This window comes from Papio anubis, chromosome 10, assembly GCF_008728515.1.
Source record: "Papio anubis isolate 15944 chromosome 10, Panubis1.0, whole genome shotgun sequence".
Lineage (NCBI taxonomy): Eukaryota > Metazoa > Chordata > Mammalia > Primates > Cercopithecidae > Papio > Papio anubis.
The window spans coordinates 10676462-10693818 of NC_044985.1; the positions used below are offsets into that span (position 1 = coordinate 10676462).

A 17357-nucleotide genomic window follows, 5' to 3' on the forward strand; every position below is an offset into this window, starting at 1 on the left:
AGGTCACTCAGCTTGGGCTGTGGAGCTTGTTTTCCTGCCCCGAGCCCAGCGTCCTTCCCACCATCCAACACTGTTTCCTTTCTTGGTACCTCCATTATTAGAACACCTGGATATTCTTAGCTAACAATGGATGACATAAATAAACACACGGTCATTTCCCCACATTTCCGCACAGGTCCTCTGCAGATGGCAGAGCCCTTTCTCTAAATGCACGGCATGAAAAGGCGTTTTAAAGGTTGGAAAAGAGAACTTCAGCATTAATCATCACGGGACAGCGGAAACTGGCTTTGCAAGGGATGGATTGGACTTCAGGGAAGATAGACAGCCCGAGCTCGCTGTCAGGAGATCAGTCAGCGCTGTCATTCCAGGGCCTGGGTGGAGGGCTTCTGCTGTGCCAGGGAACAGGTGTCTGGACTTGGTCTCCCCAGGCGAGCGCCATCTGCTGCCAGTCCTTGTAGAGACTGGACTGAAGCTCTGAGTGCATGATTTGTAGGCCAGGATCCTGCCCTGCCCCTGAGGCTGAGGCCAATGTTGGGGTGGTTGCCTTTAAGGCTGCTCTGGAATTGTCCACGTACTTACTGAGCCAAGGAGGAAGAACCAAAATAGATGCTGGGAGAAAGCAGAGGTCAGAGGCTCAGAGAGGCAGGTCCTGTGTCAGGATGGAAGGGGATGTAGCGGGTGATGGTGTCAATAGCCAATGGGGATGAGGACTAAGGGAAGAGCCCATCTCACAGGACTGCTATGCCTAGCAGGGGGTAGATGATCAATGACTATTTGTTTAAATAATTAATAGTTCAGCAACCAAGGACAGTCTTGTGGGGGTAGGGGCAGCTCCTAAAAAGGGCTATGGTAGGAAGGGTGGGCCAGGAAGGTCTGTGTGGCTGAGCCCCTCTAGGACCCTCAAACTCCAGTGTCAAGTCTTCTGTCCTTTTGAGCCCAAGTGACACCACTAATTTTTTTTACTCTATCTTGAGGGGGAAGCAGGCCCCCTATGAAGGACATAAATCCCTACAGATGAAGACACCTCATTGAGCCTTTGTCTGTCAGCCAAAAAGGAAAAAGTAAGCATTTGTCTAATTTTCTCAAATTTTAACCAGCCAACAGGTTAGAGATCATGTTTGTTTGTTTGTTTGTTTGTTTTTGGCTTTTAAAATAACCTTTATTTTTTTAAAGTTAGTATGTGTATTACAGGAAACTGACAAACACAAGCAGCAAAGAACAAAGTCATTCACAATCACAAGCAGTTTATAGTTTGACATATTCTTCTAGGTCCTGTGCGTGTGTAGGCACAACATCCAGTTTTATGGGACTGAGATCGTATAGTATGTATCATGATCTTTCACACGTCATGAATATTTACCAATTCAAAATCCCAAAGCTATATGAGTATTCTGATAACCAAGAATACACTACACCAACTCAAACTGTTAAAAAAAAAAAGTAATCCTGCCTTTCTTGGGACAAAAATTTCATGAGATCATGTTTTAAATGGAGAAAGAGAAAGGAGAAAGCAAGAAACTTGAATTCACTGAATTACTCAGAAAACTTTAACCAAAAAGCTCCTACAAATTAAGGCTGACCCTAATTGACTTATTTAGATGTTAACCTTTAGAAAAACTCTGTATACATAGAAAAAGTGTGTACATTTGTGGCTTTGAACAAACATTTATGATTCATGGAAGGTGATGACTGCTTTGGCAAAATGGCATGGTTCAGTTTGAAGTTCAGCAGCTCTATTCATCCATTGTGTGACCTTGGTCACTTGGTCCCAGGGTCCCTTCCACCCTTGCTGGGTGAGTGCACAGAGGCAGACCAAAGTGCCAGTTCCAGCCCCCATTTCTTGGCTGCTTGGCTCTCGAGGCGCCTGACTTTCTGACTCGTCGGGGTCATCCAGGTTCTGATGGCTGGGTTAGCCCTTAAGGATGCCTCTTGGCTGACTGGGTTCAGCTTTCTTTAGTTCTCAACTTTCCTTGGTTTCTTAATTTCAATGTTATGTCATCCCTTGGGATCCTGTTGGCCAGGCCCATCCCTGGAGGAGGGTTGACCTCAGCTTTCTTATTTTTCTCCCTTTCTTCCTTCCCTCCTTCCATGTAAGATGAGATGGTTGGACTGGACCAACTCTAGAATCCCTTCCCGTTCCGACTGCTCCATGGTCTGATGAAGGTGGCCATTGGGACATTTGGGCAGGGGCCCCTCTCCACAACCATGGAGGTAGGCATGTGGTAACTCCCCCTGCTACGTCCATACAGCTGTTCTCCTATGAGAAGAGTTAAGATGCTTTCTGCACAAAGTGAGAAAGCAAAAGAGCCAGACAGGACCCATGGGGGGAAAAAGGACAGAAAGCAGATAGCAAAACCAACCTGCCCTCCGAGGGCATGCACACGCAGGGCTGCTCGCAAAGTGGGTTTTCGTCCTGTTCTCAGGCTTACAAGCAACCCATTGTTCTGAGAAAAGAGCAGCTGCTTCTAGGGAGTATTCAGTATTGGGTGTGACTACTTAGGGAAGTGAGTTTTCAGCAGAAGGCCTGAGCCCTCCTCTGACAGGAAAGGAGGAAGTCATTCTGGGCAGGGGATTCGTTTTCTATTGCTGCTGTAACAAATCACTGCCAAGGTAGCGGTTTCAAACAACATAGTTTATCATTATACAGGTCTGCAGGTCAGACATGAGCCTCACTTGGACACAAGAATGCATTCCTTTCTGGAGATTTTAGGGGTGAATGCATTTTCTTGTCAGTTGGCAGAATTCAGTTGCACAAGGTGTGGGACTGAAGTCCCCATTTCCTTGTTGGCATCACTGGGGGGATCCCTTACCTCCCCCCTGGAGGCCTCTCTCTTGTCCTTGTCTATGAACCCTGATATCACAGAACCAGCAGCAGGGCTCCTTCTCACACTGCCACCTCTCTACCTTTCCTTTTTTCACCTCTCTCTCTATGAATGGGGAAGTTTCTCTACTTTTTTTGTTTGTTTGTTTTGGGACGGAGTCTTGCTCTGTCGCCCAGGCTGCAGTGCAGTGGCGTGGTCTGGGCTCACTGCAACCTCCGCCTCCCGGGTTCAAGCAGTTCTCCTGCCTCAGCTTCCCTAGTAGCTGGGATTACAGGTGCCCACCACCACACCTGGCTAATTTTTGTATTTTAGTAGCGATGGGGTTTCACCATGTTGGCCAGGCTGTTCTACATGACCAGCAAGCAAGCCACCCGCCTCAGCCTCCCGAAGTGCTGGGATTACAGGCATGAGCCACGTGCCTGGCTAGTTCTCTACTTTTAAGGACTCGTGTGATTAGACTGGACCCACCTGAACAACCTCGAGTAGTCCCCCCATCTCAAAGTCTTTAACTGAGTCACATCTACCAAGGCCCTTTTGTTTGCCATGTAAGGTCACCTATTCACTAGTTCTGGGCGTTAGAAAGTGGACATCTTGAGGAGGTCGCTAGCTTGCCGCCCACAGGCAGGTTAGGCCATGTGATTTGCTGACCGTCTGCAGATGTTACACTGAGGCAGTAAACCTTTTCCAGGTGACTCATACCACCTGTGCACATTGGGAGACAGTCATGTGAACTGCAGCAAACCAGTGCCAGCTGTGCATTGTGCAAAGCAGGACTTGAATGTGTCCATCAAACGCACTCTGTGGTCGAGCCATCAGATGCCCTAATTAATGTTCACATGGCTTTGTGAAATCCAACTGTAGGCTAGCTTGTAAAGTGTTTTTACAAGAGCTGACACCGATGGAACCTACTCAGCTTGCTTTTCCTGTTCCAGCTTTTTCAGGCACAGTCAGGACCCCCTGGAACTTCACCAGCTCCCCCATTCCCCTCCCATGAGTGTGGGTGGCCCCTCTTAGCCTCTGACCACATACTGGAAACTGCAGAGGCAGTATTAGCAGACCTGAGGTCTTCCTCTGCATTTCATTTGCTGTTCCCTGGCCTGCAATGCCCCTTCTTTGCCCCCTCCCCCGAGGGCCTAGCAGCCCCTCCTACGCAGCCCTCTAGCCCCTCTGTGCTCAAAGTGCATCTGAGGACATCACCTGAGAGCTGTAGGAAATGCAGGATCTCAGGCCCCACCCCAAACCTACTGAAGCCAGATCTGCTGTTTAACATGATCCCTGGAGATTCCTAAGCATGTTGTCTACGCAGCACGGAGGGAGGTGCGGCTCCTCTTCGCTGCACCCCTTCCCGACTACCCCTAGGCCCAGCCAAATAAACTCTTCTTCCTGCTCCCTTGTGCCCCATTGGGACTTCGTTCATAACAAGGGAGTATAACTGGATGGTAAAAGGGACTTTTCCTGTTACCTAGACATTTCAGCCTCAAAGGCAAAACAAATTAGTAGGTGCAAGGAGCCACACATCCACGCAGTGCTGAGACCCTGCCCAGGACAAGCTCGGTGAGTGGAAAACTTCCCTTGTCAGCCCTTCGCCCACTTCCAGCCTCAGATCGAGGCATCGGGGAGGGTTTCCTTGAACAGGGTGGGCGGAGGGCACTGTGTTCCCACCACCCCTGTTGCCCATCCATGGGGTGAGGCAGCAAGCGCTTCCCTTCACCTCAAGGAAGTGACAAGGGCTGCACGGGGAGCTTTCCCCACACCTGTCAGTGTTTGGGGAAACGTAAGGACTGGTCTGAGGAGTCAGGGCTGCAGTGGCCAATGGTGCCCTGCACCAGAGGGCAGTGGGGTGAAGGTGTGTGGCTCCCGGGAACCAGATGGGGGTGGTGGAGAGATTTCTTGGAGCCTTTTTAAAGAGGACTCCATCCAAGTGGGCTGCCTGGAAGGGCAAAGGGACCCAACAGATGTGGGCCACTGGGAAACCACAGCCCCAAGGGCTGCTACAACCCTGCCCCACAACTACATCCCAGCCTCATAATGGAAAATGTAGTTGAGGTGGGGTTGCCAGATTTTACAAATCCAAATACAAGATACTCATTTAAATTTCAATGTCAGGTAAACAACATGTATGTTTTTAGTATATGTTACATGAAATCTTTGCAACATACACTAGAACATTTTAAATTTTCATCTAGCTCAACTTCAAATTTAATTGGGCATTCTGTATTTTTATCTGGCAACCCTAAGTTGGGAGCTTTATAGCAGAAATTCAAGTGGCTTCTCCAAGAAACCCACGAAAGCACCCCAAAGAGAAGTCAGCCCTAGAAACCCCAATGTCAGCTCACAACTGAAGCAGTCAGGTAAGATCCTTTCTGCTCTGTCATCCTGGTCCCCCACCTCAATGCCTCATCAGAATAGGGAGTAGGAGGTGGAAGAAGGGAGGGGACAGGAGGAGGAGGAGGAGGAGATGACTACCTCCATCACTTCAGGCGTCCGAGCCAGAGACGAGACACCTTAACTTTAAATGAAATTGAACATTTTGATTATTACCTGGATCAGACACAGACATACAACTACTGTTCTTGTGACTTAAAGAGACCTATGATGTCGGCCTAAGATGGCATGTCTTAGGTGGCGAAGGAAGCAGGTCCTGGAGCCAGGGGGAGAAGACAGTGGGTGAAAGGAGAGTTTCTTCAAGAGTGTGCTCAGCTAAGTAGCAGTGGTTCCCAAACTGATGGCTTATTTGCAGAGCTGTCTTTCTCACTAGCATCTTAGCATTCGTTTGTGTCCCCAGCTCATGGCATGTGTAGTAGATGCTCAGTAAATGTCTGACTGTGTGTGTGGTTTTTTTTTTTTTGTTTTTGTTTTTTGAGACAGGGTCTCAGTTGCCCAGGCTGGAGTGCAGTGGTGTGATCATAGCCCACTGCAGCCTCAAACTCTTGGAGTCATGTGATCCCTCCTGCCTCAGCCTCCCGAGTAGCTGGGACTACAGGTGCATGCCACCATGCCTGGCTAATTTTTAATTTTTTCTTTGTACAGACAAAAAGGAAGAAAACTGGGTCTTGTTACATTGCCCAGGCTGGTCTCCAACTCCTGGCCTCAAGTGATCCTCCCAGCTTGTTCTTCCAAAGTGTTGGGATTATAGGTGTGAGCCACTGTGCCTGGCCATGTCTGAATGTTGAATGTTGACAGCTTCAGTGAATTGACCCCTCTTTCATCTATGGGACTTATGAAGAGAGAATCTTTCTGGCATTGCATAATCCTTCCCCAGGGTACTTTAGCTGTGGTAACCCTTCTTGTTATAAAACATGCCAGGTATGATGAAGGAGATCAGCTGAGCTGGACTTAGACTCTTCTCTAAGAACATCTGGAGGCACTCAGCGTTCACAGCAGGGCAGATGTAGGTTTCTAGGTACCTGAGGCTTATAGGAACTGGGGTTCATTCTAAGAAAAAGAGTATCAAATTATGACGACAAAATTAGGCATCAATGTGAATATTAATTTAGGAGAAATCACAACAAATTGCACATCCTAACAAGCTAACAAATACTGCATACATCACAACATCTAGAAGCATAACGATATTTGTATTAGTTAACTTGGACATATCACTATAGTATGCTTTTTTCCTACATTTTTGGGCTATATTTTTTTCATATTCTTTTTGGTTGATGTCCTTGTAGGTAGTGGCTACATGTTAGTAGCCACTAACCCTAGGAGTAGGTAGGGTTCATGTTGTTGTTGATGTCTGTATTTTGTGATCAAATCACCAAGACTGCAAATCCTTTTTTCAACATATTCATATGATTCACTCCCCTTCATTAAATTGGGTTATTCAAACAATTATGCTCCAAATTTATTTCTTCCTCGTAATGAAGTACTACTTTGGCATGATCTGATTTTTATAATTATTTTCTCTTCTCATCTTCATTATTTATATTTTCTTAGCTATTATGATTCTTCTTCTCAATTTCAGGCTTTTGTCTATCAGACTTTTTAGCGTCTGTTGTGATAGAACAAAAGAGTTTTCGACATTTTGTAACTTCTTCCAGTCTTTTGTCTTTCAGTTTTTGTCTGAGACTTCTACTAGGATGTTTTCTTCTCAACACACTTGATTTTTGTCGAGTTAATAATTTTGAAATAAAGGCATTCTCAAGAGCAGTTCAAATGCATTTGAAAATTGCTGAAATGTATTGAGTTACATATTGCATAATCAAATTACTTTTTCGCCACATAGACTGATCTATTGGTGAGTATGTGTAGGGGTTTCATTACCCTGGAGTCTTTTTTCTTTGCTTTTTTTGCCCCTTTCTTTCCATTTCTGTGGCAATTTGGTGCACAGTTTCATCAGGAAGTGTGAGACTTCAGAAGGGCAGGAGGATCAGATACTGTAAGGGTGATCCATTCAGTTGGCACAAGAAATCTGGGGAAGACATTATATGAACAGTGGAATCTTCTTTCTTTGCAGAGAAAAGTGGACAAGCATCCAATTTCCAAATCAATTCTTGGGATAAACTGGTATAACTTGTTGGAAGGCAGTTTGTGAATATGTATTGCAAGCCCTAAAAATATTTATGTCCCCCTCAAATACATGCACATTCCTATAGTTTGACTGAGTAATTTAATTTAGGTATATTAATTTTAAGAAAATGTTCCTGAAAATGAAAAAAGTATTAGACACCAAGGTGGTGTTAACAAAATATTCCTTAAAACAGTTTTTTTTTTTTTTTTTTGAGACAGAGTCTTGCTCTGTTGCCCAGGCTAGAGTGCAGTGGCGTGATCTCAGCTCACTGCAACCTCCACCTTCAAGGTTCAAGCGATTCTTCTGGCTCAGCCTCCCGAGTAGCTGGGATTACAGGCGCCACCATGCCCAGCTAATTTTTTTGTATTTTTAGTAGAGACAGGGTTTCACCATGTTGGCCATGCTGGTTTCGAACTCCTGACCTCAAGTGATCCTCTCACCTTGGCCTCCCAAAGTGCTAGAATTATGGGTGAGACATTGCACCCTGTCTCTTAAAACACTTTTGGAGCCAGGTGCGGTGGCTCATGCCTGTAATCCCAGCACTTTGGGAGGCTGAGGCGGGCAGATCACGAGGTCAGGACATTGAGACCATCCTGGCTAACATGGTGAAACCCCATCTCTACTGAAAATACAAAAAATTAGCCGGTCATGGTGGTGGACACCTGTAGTCCCAGCTACTCGGGAGACTGAGGCAGGAGAATGGCGTGAACCTGGGAGGTGGAGCTTGCAGTGAGCCGAGATGGCACCACTGCACTCCAGTCTGGGTGACGGAGTGAGACTCTGTCTCAAAAAGAAAAACAAAACAAAACACATTTTTGGAATAAGTTGCTCCAACAATAAATGATTGGTTATTTAAATTGGGAAACATCAACTTGATGGATATTATTACTATTGAAGTTTATAGAAGGTTTGTTATATGGCACAAAATGACTCTTACATAACATTAAGCAAAACAAAAGCAAAATACAGTATTGTATATATGTTTTGATCTCAGCCAAACTAATACTAAATCCCATGCTCAGAAAAAATCCTGGAATATACATGATTTTAAAATGTACACTGTCTATATAAGTATACTATATATTTCATAAACACCCTCCCATGTCAACAAATATAGATTGTGACATAATTTTTAATAGTTGCATAGTATTTCACTGTATGCATGAACAAAAATGTTTCTGATCTTTTAAGACATTCAGACAGCTTCAGATATTTTTCTGTTTTAAGTACACTGCAAGGAACCATCTTGCGCATTAATCTTTAGCCAGTTTTCCAATTATTTCCTCAGGATAAATTCCTAGAAGTGGAATTGCTGGGTCAAAAGCATTTTTAGGGCTTTCGAAACCGATCGCCAAATGACCTTCCAGAGCGACTATAAATTTATGCTCCCATCAGCAGCACATGAGTGTATGGCCTTTCTCTGGTGCCTTTGCCAACAATGACTCTTCAATTTGTTTTAAAATGAAGAAAATAACTTAAGAAAATATGCCTGCAGTAGATTTGAAACTTATTAAATGTATTCAAGTTTTTATTATACAATCCTGGCTTGCTATAAAAATGTTGCTAGGAGTTAACATCTATTCCACAGTTACCATGTCCCAGGCAATGTGTGACATGAGTTAATTCTCTTAGCGCTGCAGATAACTCTATGAGGTAGGGGCCATTACCCATCAATTTCATATGTGAGGAAATGAGACACAGGGGTGCTAAAGGTAACACAGTCCAAGGTAATGAGGGGCTGAACTAAGATTTCAACCCAGGCCACAGCCTACACCATACTGTACAGCGTCTCAGTCCCTGCTGAGATGTCCCTAAGCATGCAGTGAACCTTGTAGTTCAGGATTCACCGTGGCACCGGAAATCCCTCTAGTCCATATTCGAGGATGAGTCTCAGTTTAGGCAGTGGCCCCAGAGACCACCATTTAGAAGATTCTGAGAATCTACTACTAGCATGAGGTAGGCTGCCTGTGCAGGACCTGCCAGGACGGAGTTAAACCTAGCCTGCCAGCTCTAGCCCACCGGTCACTTGGACTGAAGAGTCATGAGAAAAGGGTTATTTGGGACAGAGCTGAGTGTCATGATGTGCCCGCCGCTCTTGTGTTGCGTGACTGTTTCCTCCTGGTCTGCCTGGGACTGTCTTGGCCTTAGCAATGGAAGTCTTGCCTCCTGGGAAACCCCTTAGTCCTGGGCAAACTGGGTCAGCTGAGCACCATATTTCTGGGGGAAGGTTCTGGCACTTCCTTCCCACCTCAAGACAGGTGTGGGGGGCTTTGAGGGGCTCTGGAGCCATGGGCCTGGGGACAGAGCTAACACCCATGCATCAGACACCCAGAGGACTCATGCCAGATCACACTGCTGTGCTCAACTCCGTCCCTTCTCCCTCTGGGCCTGGCCTCAGATGGTCTGAAACCCAGCTAGTGAGGATGGGGGCTGGGAGTAGAGCCAGGAGAGAGAAGAGACTAGCAACACAGACCCCTGCTCCTCCTCAGGCCGCTTTTAAGCCTGGAGCAAGCCTCAGATTGTGGGAGGAGACTGAACTTAACAGAATTTAAAGTTTGATGTTACACTGGCTTGGACATTTTAAGTCACTGAAATGAGACTTGAAAGGGCGAGGAGCACGGTGGGAGCTGCCAGGGACGTCCCCGGGGGATGGGGAGGAATGATGGCAGAGGGCAGGGGAAGGCTGAAGCTGCTTATGAGCCCGCACTGCCAAAGGCGACCCTCTCAACACTGGGCTGCTTGGAGTGGCCACTGTGGGCAGCACCCAGGCCTTGCCGCCTCCTCCCAGCAGGGGTGGAACCACAGCTGCTGCCACTTCTACTGCCTAAGGGGCAGCGGTTCGGGGTAAGAACCCAGGGTCCCCTCACTGCCCCCTGCCCATCAGGCTATGGCAAGAGCCTTTCCTCACCCCAGACGCTGCCTCCTCAAATGGAGCATCCCAGCTCTCCAAACCGCCAGAGCCCGCCCTTCTCCTCCCAAGCAACCACGATAATAAATGATGGCTTGTTGATACATGCGAGACACCGAAATAGGTTCTTAATAGATATTGTCTTCTTTTGTCCTTATAATTTACCAGTGAGGTATTGTTACCATCCTCATTTTTCAGAGGATCAGAGAGGTTAAGGAACTTACCCAGTCATTAAGTAGTGGAGTGGACTGGAAACCTGTTCTGCCTCCATCCAAAGCGCATGTCCAGTTCACAATTCTGCACGGCTTCCTAGCTCTTACCTAGCCTAACCTCCCAGCTCCCCACCAGGCACCTGGGAGGGGCATCTTTGCACTGGGACCTTGGTGGGGTAGCTGCGTTTCCACTATTCCTACTTGAAACCTGGAATGTGTTTTTTCATGGAAACAATATGATGAATGGTTCCTTCCACTCCACAGTGGTTACTTATTGGTTCAGTCGCCGTGTGTGACCTGGCTTGGGGTTCTGACCACACTCGATCATGTGATTTCCCAGGAAGAAAACACGTCCTGGGTTCTAAATAGCAAATTCCAAACACACTGTTAGGACACAGCTTATTTGTGAGTTAGGGAATGTCTGCCTGTAAATGATTTTAATTTATGTGACAAGAAAAATAAACTGGGCTCTTTCATTATGCTATTTGGGTTGTTGGTTTACACAGAAGGGAGGCCACCCTGCAGTTTGTCCTTCTACAAGGGCGTCATCTGTTTGAATTATTCAATCTCTTCAAAGAGTTTGTGGCTAAGTCTATGGTACTGGAGAAGCATGTGGTTTAGTGAGTGAATTAAAAGTCAGGAGATGTGGGTCTAGCCCTCTCCTTGCCCTTAACCAGCTGTGTGACTTTGGGTGAGTCACTGTACCTCTCAGGGCATCTGCTTCTCAATCTGTACAATAAGGAGGTGACTCTTGAGAATCCCCAAGTTCCCTTCTAGTCCTCAGATCCCATGAAGAACAAGGAGCCTCAGGTGCAGAACTGCCAATGACAGGTCTGCTCAGAAATCATGTTTCCTTCTTTTGCTTCCCTTTGTAATTTTTCAAGAAAAATTCTTTAGTAATGGTGTTCTTGAGCTCTGGCAGATGAAAAAAAGAGAAAGTCAGGTTCTTTGGGGTTAAATGGAGCATTTAATAAGGGCTAAGCAAAAAGATGTGTGCTGGCCCTTTTTCTCACGTTGGATGTTTGGTTAATCGATCAGCAGATCCTGGCACCCAAGTGACAACCTGCATTGAAAAGGCGGAACTTGGCTCTCCTGCCCTTCCAGCTGTAAGAGCTTGAAACCGAAGCTATGGGGGGAATGTCTTTCATTTCCCCCTGGAAGCTGGGAGGACGTTCAGCTTAGCATTGCCAACTGTGTAATGTGGGCTTGCCTCTAAAAGAAGCCTTTTTCCTTGGACGTCTTTCAGGCCACAGTATTCCCTTTGGCACCTCCACCCACTTGGAACAAAGCCTGATGTAAAGTCTGGGTGCAACTCAGACCGGCCTGGGAAAGAATTTATTTAATAAATGGTGGAAAGTGGCTTCCCTAATGTGTCTTCAGTGGCTTTTTTATAAAGCATTTGGTTTGTCTACTTGTGTGTTTTTGCTCCATCTCTTTCCACAAAGATGGCTTATAGCAGGGATACTTACAACAAAATGATGCTGGGAAAATAAAAACAAAGAAGTAGAGAATTAGGCCTGAGAGAACTAGGAGTAGAGGGTCAAGATTAGATACAGAGGAGCATAGATGTGTAGTCTAGGAAGGCCAAGTAGTTGTTACAGCTGAAATTCAAATTCAATTAGCTAAAATGTTCCTAGTGTCAAAGGAAGAATGGGCTACACAGTTGCATAATCCTTAGTATTAGGGAGAAGGAAAAGGTTCCAGTTACTCAGAGGAATGTTCTCTTGCCCTATTCCTTTAATAAGTATCTATTAAAGGCCCACCATGTGCCAAGCACCATGCCAGGCAAGCGCTGCACTCACCCCCCAGGAACTCAATGTCTAAAGGAGACTGGGTGAAAGAACTATATTTGTGTGCCTCCCATGTGCCAAATACTATGCATTTAGTTATGCAGTTACTGTATGTTTGACACTATGCATTTAATTATGCACCTGCTGTATATCAGACACCATGCATTTTCATTTAACCCTCATAAGTACTTAGGTCAAGTAGACACTGTTACCTCTGTTTTACAGATGAGAAAACAGAGTCTCTCCCTGCAGTGGGTAAGTATCGAAGTTAGGATTCACATCAAGGCCATTCTGTCTTCTTTATGTTGCTATTGGTGGTCTAACTTCCACTATTTATTTTCCCTTCCCTTTCTTTTCTTCTTTTCCTTTTCCTCTTTTTTTTTTTTTTTTGAAACAGGATCTTGCTCTGTTGCCCAGGCTGGAGTGCAGTGGCATGATCATAGCTCACTACAGCCTTTACCTCCTGTTTTCAAGTGATACGTCCACCTATCCCCTCCTAAGTAACTGGGACTACTGGTGTGTGCCACTGTACTGGCTTATTTTTAAAAATTTTTTGTAGAAATGGGGTCTTGCTATGTTGCCCAGGCTGGTCTCAACTCCCGGCCTGAAATGATCCTCCCAATATGGCCTCTCGAAGTGTTGGGATTACAGGCTTGAGCCACCACAGCTGGCCCCCTGTTCCCTTTCTAACAGAACTTCAGCTTTGTTTAATTATTTACCACTCCTCAAAATAGCTACCATGGGCCAAGGGTCAATGACCCCATTTCTAATTCTTGTGGGCAGGATGGGAAGATTGATTAGCCAATCACAATAATCCCCTGTGCCTGGTTTAAGAATCTGGGCTTAAGCCAATCATTATGTGACATTCTCCTGGTGATTGTCTTAGGTCTAGGATGACAGAAGCAGGCACAGTAAGACTGAAGGAATGGCCATCAATTCCATATTTTGGGGAAAGGCTCTTCTATCTGTCTTGCTGGAAATAAACTAGTAGGTATGTTGCTGCTGGCAGCCCTTCTGTGACTCTGGAGGAAGCTGACTCTTCTGATACCAACTGTTCTGACACCAACTGGTGTACTGTAATATGATTCCCCAGATGCAAATACAAATACCCAGAGTTAGTGGAGACTCCACACTATAGGGCACAGTCCCCTACAAGACTGTTTCACTTCAAATGCCAGCCACAAGGTGGGGTCTCAGACCACCAGCATTTCTGACCAGCTGGCTACAAATCTGAGTGTTCCCACAATCCCTCTCAAGTTCAATAATTTGCTAGAATGACTCACAGAACTCAGGAAAGCCTACATTATGATTATAGTTTTATAATAAAGAATATCAATCAAGAGCATAGGGTAAGGCCTAAGAGCTTCTAGAATGCAGAGCTTCTGGGCCCTGTCCCCATGGAATTGGCCCATATCACTCTCCCAGTGCATCAGTGTGTTCATTAACCAGGAGCTCCACTGAGCTTCAACATCCAGAGTTTTTATTAGAGTGCCATTCCATTGGCATGACTGAACATTTGCCACATGGTTGAACTCAATCTCCAGCTCTTCCTCCCTCCTTGGAGGTAGGGCTGGTTCAAAACCCCAACCCTCTAATTACGTGGTTGATCTTTCTGGTGACCAGTCTTAATCCTGAACCATCGCAGCATAAACTCAGGTGTAATCCATGGAGCTCATGAATAACAAAGACACTCCTATCCCTTGGGAAATTCCACAGAGTTTAAGAAGCTCTGTGCCAGGAACCTGAGACAGGACCAGACAAATTCTTCATTATACAAACCTGACCTTCAGACAAACCTGAAGGTTATGGAGAAAATACCGATAGAACAGAAGAGAGACAAAGCCAGAGCCCACACTACTCTGCATTCTCTGAAATATGAGCTAGTACTTCCCTCATCATTTAAGCCAGTTTGAATTGGGTTTCTGTCACTTATAGCTAATTGATCTTACACTGACTATTATACTTTGAAGTGCAAGAAACAGAAACCCCAACAAAAAATAACTTAAACAATAAGAACTTCTGTTATTCCACAAAATGAAAATCTGGAGGTAAAACAGTTCTAGAGTTTTTATTTTTTAACTCAGGGCCGGGACAAGGCTGGCACAAAATTTCAGGAGTCCAAAAAAATTCAATCAGCAAGATAAATAGTATTTATTACAATATTTTTAAAATGAAAATTAATGCAAAAAATTGGGAATAAAATATCAAAATTTTAAGTAAAGATAATCAGCATTACTGATTTTTTTTTTTTTTTTTTTTACTCTGGGCTTCAACATCACTCAGCACGGCACTGTTACTAACCCTGTGTTTATTTAAAATTTTGGTATTTTTTCAAAATTTTGGATATTTGCATTATTTTTATTTTTAAAACTTAATTCTAGGCTGGGCACGGTGATTCACACCTATAATCCCAGCACTTTGGTGGGAGGATTGCTTGAGGTCAGGAGTATGACACTGGCCTGGGCATCATAGGGAGACCCCTGTCTCTACAAAAAAGATAAAAATTAGCCAGGTGTGGTAGTGCATGCCTGTAGTCCCAGCTACTCAGAAGGCCAAGGTGGGAAGATTTCTGGAGCCCTGGAGTTCGAATCTGCAGTGAGCTATGATTGCACCACTGTACACCAGCCTGGGAGACAGAGTGAGACACTGTCTCATATATATATATATATATATAAAATCTTGATTACTGAGATTGAGATTTTGGGCACCCCTTAAACTTTGTGCCCTAGGTGAGTGCCTTCCTGACCTGGGCCCATTCCCACTCCATTTCACCTTCCCATCCTCAGATGTTGACTGGAGACCTCAGCTGGTTTCCCTTCATGGTTGTAAGCGGACTGCCACTATTCTGGGAACAACAACATCAAACAAAAACCAAAGAGTGTTTTGTTCTGCGCATCTTTTTCATCAACAAGGAAAACTTTCCCAAAAGCTCCAGCAGACTTTCCTCACTGGCCAGAATTGCACCACATGCCATGTCTAAACCAGTCACTGACAAGGCCGAGGGAGCACCCACGCTTGGCTGACAGCAATCACACTGAGCCTGGGGAGGACATTGCTTTCCTTGAGCATCTGGCCTTGTGGAGGCTGGACACCTGATGAAGTTCAAGACTTTACCCCAAAGAACACATACTATGTAAAGTTTAGAAAGAAGCCACACAACTCACTTCTCAGCCTTTTGGCTAAGATTAAGTGCAAAAACAAGCCACACTAGTCTATGGCATAGAACTCAAGAGTGTTGTCACCTTTGGGGAGGTGGATGAAGGTACTGATTGGAAGGCGGCATGAGGGCAGCTTGTGGGATACAAGTAATGTTCTCTATTTCTTAATCTGAGTCATGGGTACTTGGGTGTGTTGACCCAAGTACCCATGACTGTAGGCATGATTTGTGCACTTTTCTGTATGTATATTTGAGGCTCAAAGTGTGGTCCATGGCCCAGCAGCATTAACATCACCCAGGAGCTTGTTATAAATGCAGAATTGAGGTCCCGGCACCTACTGAATCAGAAGCTGCACTTTAACTACATTGCCAGGCAATACACTCACACGTTAAAGTTCGAGAAACACAGTATTATACTTCAATTTTTAAAAACTGCTTTCATAGGAAATATTGGGGCTTTCCCAGCAACGAAGGTGGGGAGATTGGGTTTGGGTAGAGCAGGAACAGTGCTGACTCGAAAGCCTGTTACAGGGTTTACAAAGTAGCTACTCACCAGTCCCTACTCAGTGGCAGCTGCTTCTGCCGCTCTTCCTCTCTTCAACTATTCTTCACTTTCTCTCCTTTCAACAATTTGTTTTTCATCAAACAGGGGCTCAGGCAGCACCTGGGGGCTCAAAACACACTGGATGTCACGTGGTAAGGACAGCCACATGAAGTAAGCATGAGATGGCGATCTCCTCTGAAATATGAGCCTCATTCCTTTGAAAGTAGCAAAGAATTATCCAGAGGCGTTGGGAAAATGGTAAGAAAATCTTACCTCTATTGAGAAAGAGTGAATGCCAAAGACCTCCCTTCACCTGCTCCATTGCCTGTAACCAAGCACTCACCCACCTCAGCTGGAGACATTAGATTGAAAACAAACTCCCAGTCCCCATTTAAAGAGGTCAGCTGTGGGCAGTGAGGATGGGATGCTCATGGAGGTGAGGTGTGTGGTGCCCCACAGTGGGGGAAATGACTTAAAATATACATTAGCGTAATGGTGATTTCAGCCTAACACAGCTTGGTAAGGAACAGTGGTTCTGCAAGAATCCTTTGTATATGGTTTGCCAGAAGGAACATAAACTGAGATTCTAAACTCCAGAAACACAGGCATTTTAGGAACTGTCTGCTTTATTCCTTTTGCTCTTATTTAAGATAAAAATTCTGCCTCTGATTCCTGCCTGCAATTTCAGGTCACCCAGACCCCTATTTGTGTCCCCATCCCTTGGTGCTGAAGACCCCCTAGGGACAGCAGAACGAACTAGCTCAGAGAGGGGACCGGGAGATAGGAGCAGGGGAAGAGGTATCTTCTAATACGTATCAGGTACATTCTCCTTTTAAAGACTCAAGTTGGCCAGGTGTGGTGGCTCATGCCTATAATCCCAGCACCTTGGGAGGCTAAGGCGGGTGGATCACCTGAGGTCAGGAATTCGAGACCAGGCTGGCCAACATAGCAAAACTCCGTCTCTAATAAAAATAAAAAATAATTTTAAAAAAAATTAGCTGAGTATGGTGGTGCATGCCTGTAATTCCAGCTACTTGTGAGGCTGAGGCAGGAGAATTGCTTGAACCCGGGAGGTGGAGGTTGCAGTGAGCCGAGATCGTGCCACTGCACTCCAGCCTGGGCGACAGAGCAAGACTCTGTCTGGAAAAAAAAAAAAAAGACTCAAGTCCATGGCAAAGTTAGCCATGGGGGAACTGAGAAAGGTTCCAGGAAGCTGTGGCCTAGTAATCAGACAAAAGGTGTATCCACCACCCAGGGGCCCACATAAAAGCTCCTGGGTAACCCATATCTACACTCATAACTATGGGCAGGGCCAGCTTCCTGGGGGTGCAACCAGTGCAGGCTTATGGGGCCCCACACTCACAACAGCCCTGTCATTGTCTGAGACTTTCTTTTTCTTTTCTTTCTTTCT

At 45.5% G+C, this 17357-nt stretch overlaps 1 protein-coding gene and 1 long non-coding RNA gene across 10 annotated transcripts in view; one reads left to right on the plus strand and one right to left on the minus strand.

Annotated features, from left to right (window-relative positions):
* LOC103877303 overlaps nt 1-17357 on the plus strand; it is a 33550-nt gene that overhangs the window by 139 nt on the left and 16054 nt on the right. For 2 of the 7 annotated variants that reach the window (XR_001894503.2, XR_636944.3), the window contains exons 1-7: nt 158-235; nt 975-1061; nt 2096-2211; nt 4289-4376; nt 5061-5173; nt 12471-12500; nt 16052-16204. This is a non-coding gene — a long non-coding RNA (uncharacterized LOC103877303). Of the gene's footprint in view, nt 1-157; nt 236-974; nt 1062-2095; nt 2212-4288; nt 4377-5060; nt 5174-11493; nt 11825-12470; nt 12501-16051; nt 16205-17357 lie in introns of those variants that run through there. The other 5 variants (XR_002516029.2, XR_001894501.2, XR_001894500.3 and 2 more) reach the window with 5 other exon arrangements.
* Nucleotides 7118-17357, minus strand: part of TMEM177 (transmembrane protein 177) — a 50233-nt gene continuing 39993 nt past the window's right edge. For all 3 annotated transcript variants that reach the window (XR_636943.4, XR_002516026.2, XR_002516027.2), the window contains 2 exons: nt 15956-16066; nt 7118-7236 (listed from right to left, as the gene is read on the minus strand). The gene's annotated coding sequence lies outside the window, so the exon portion shown is untranslated. The remainder of the gene's footprint in view (nt 7237-15955; nt 16067-17357) is intronic.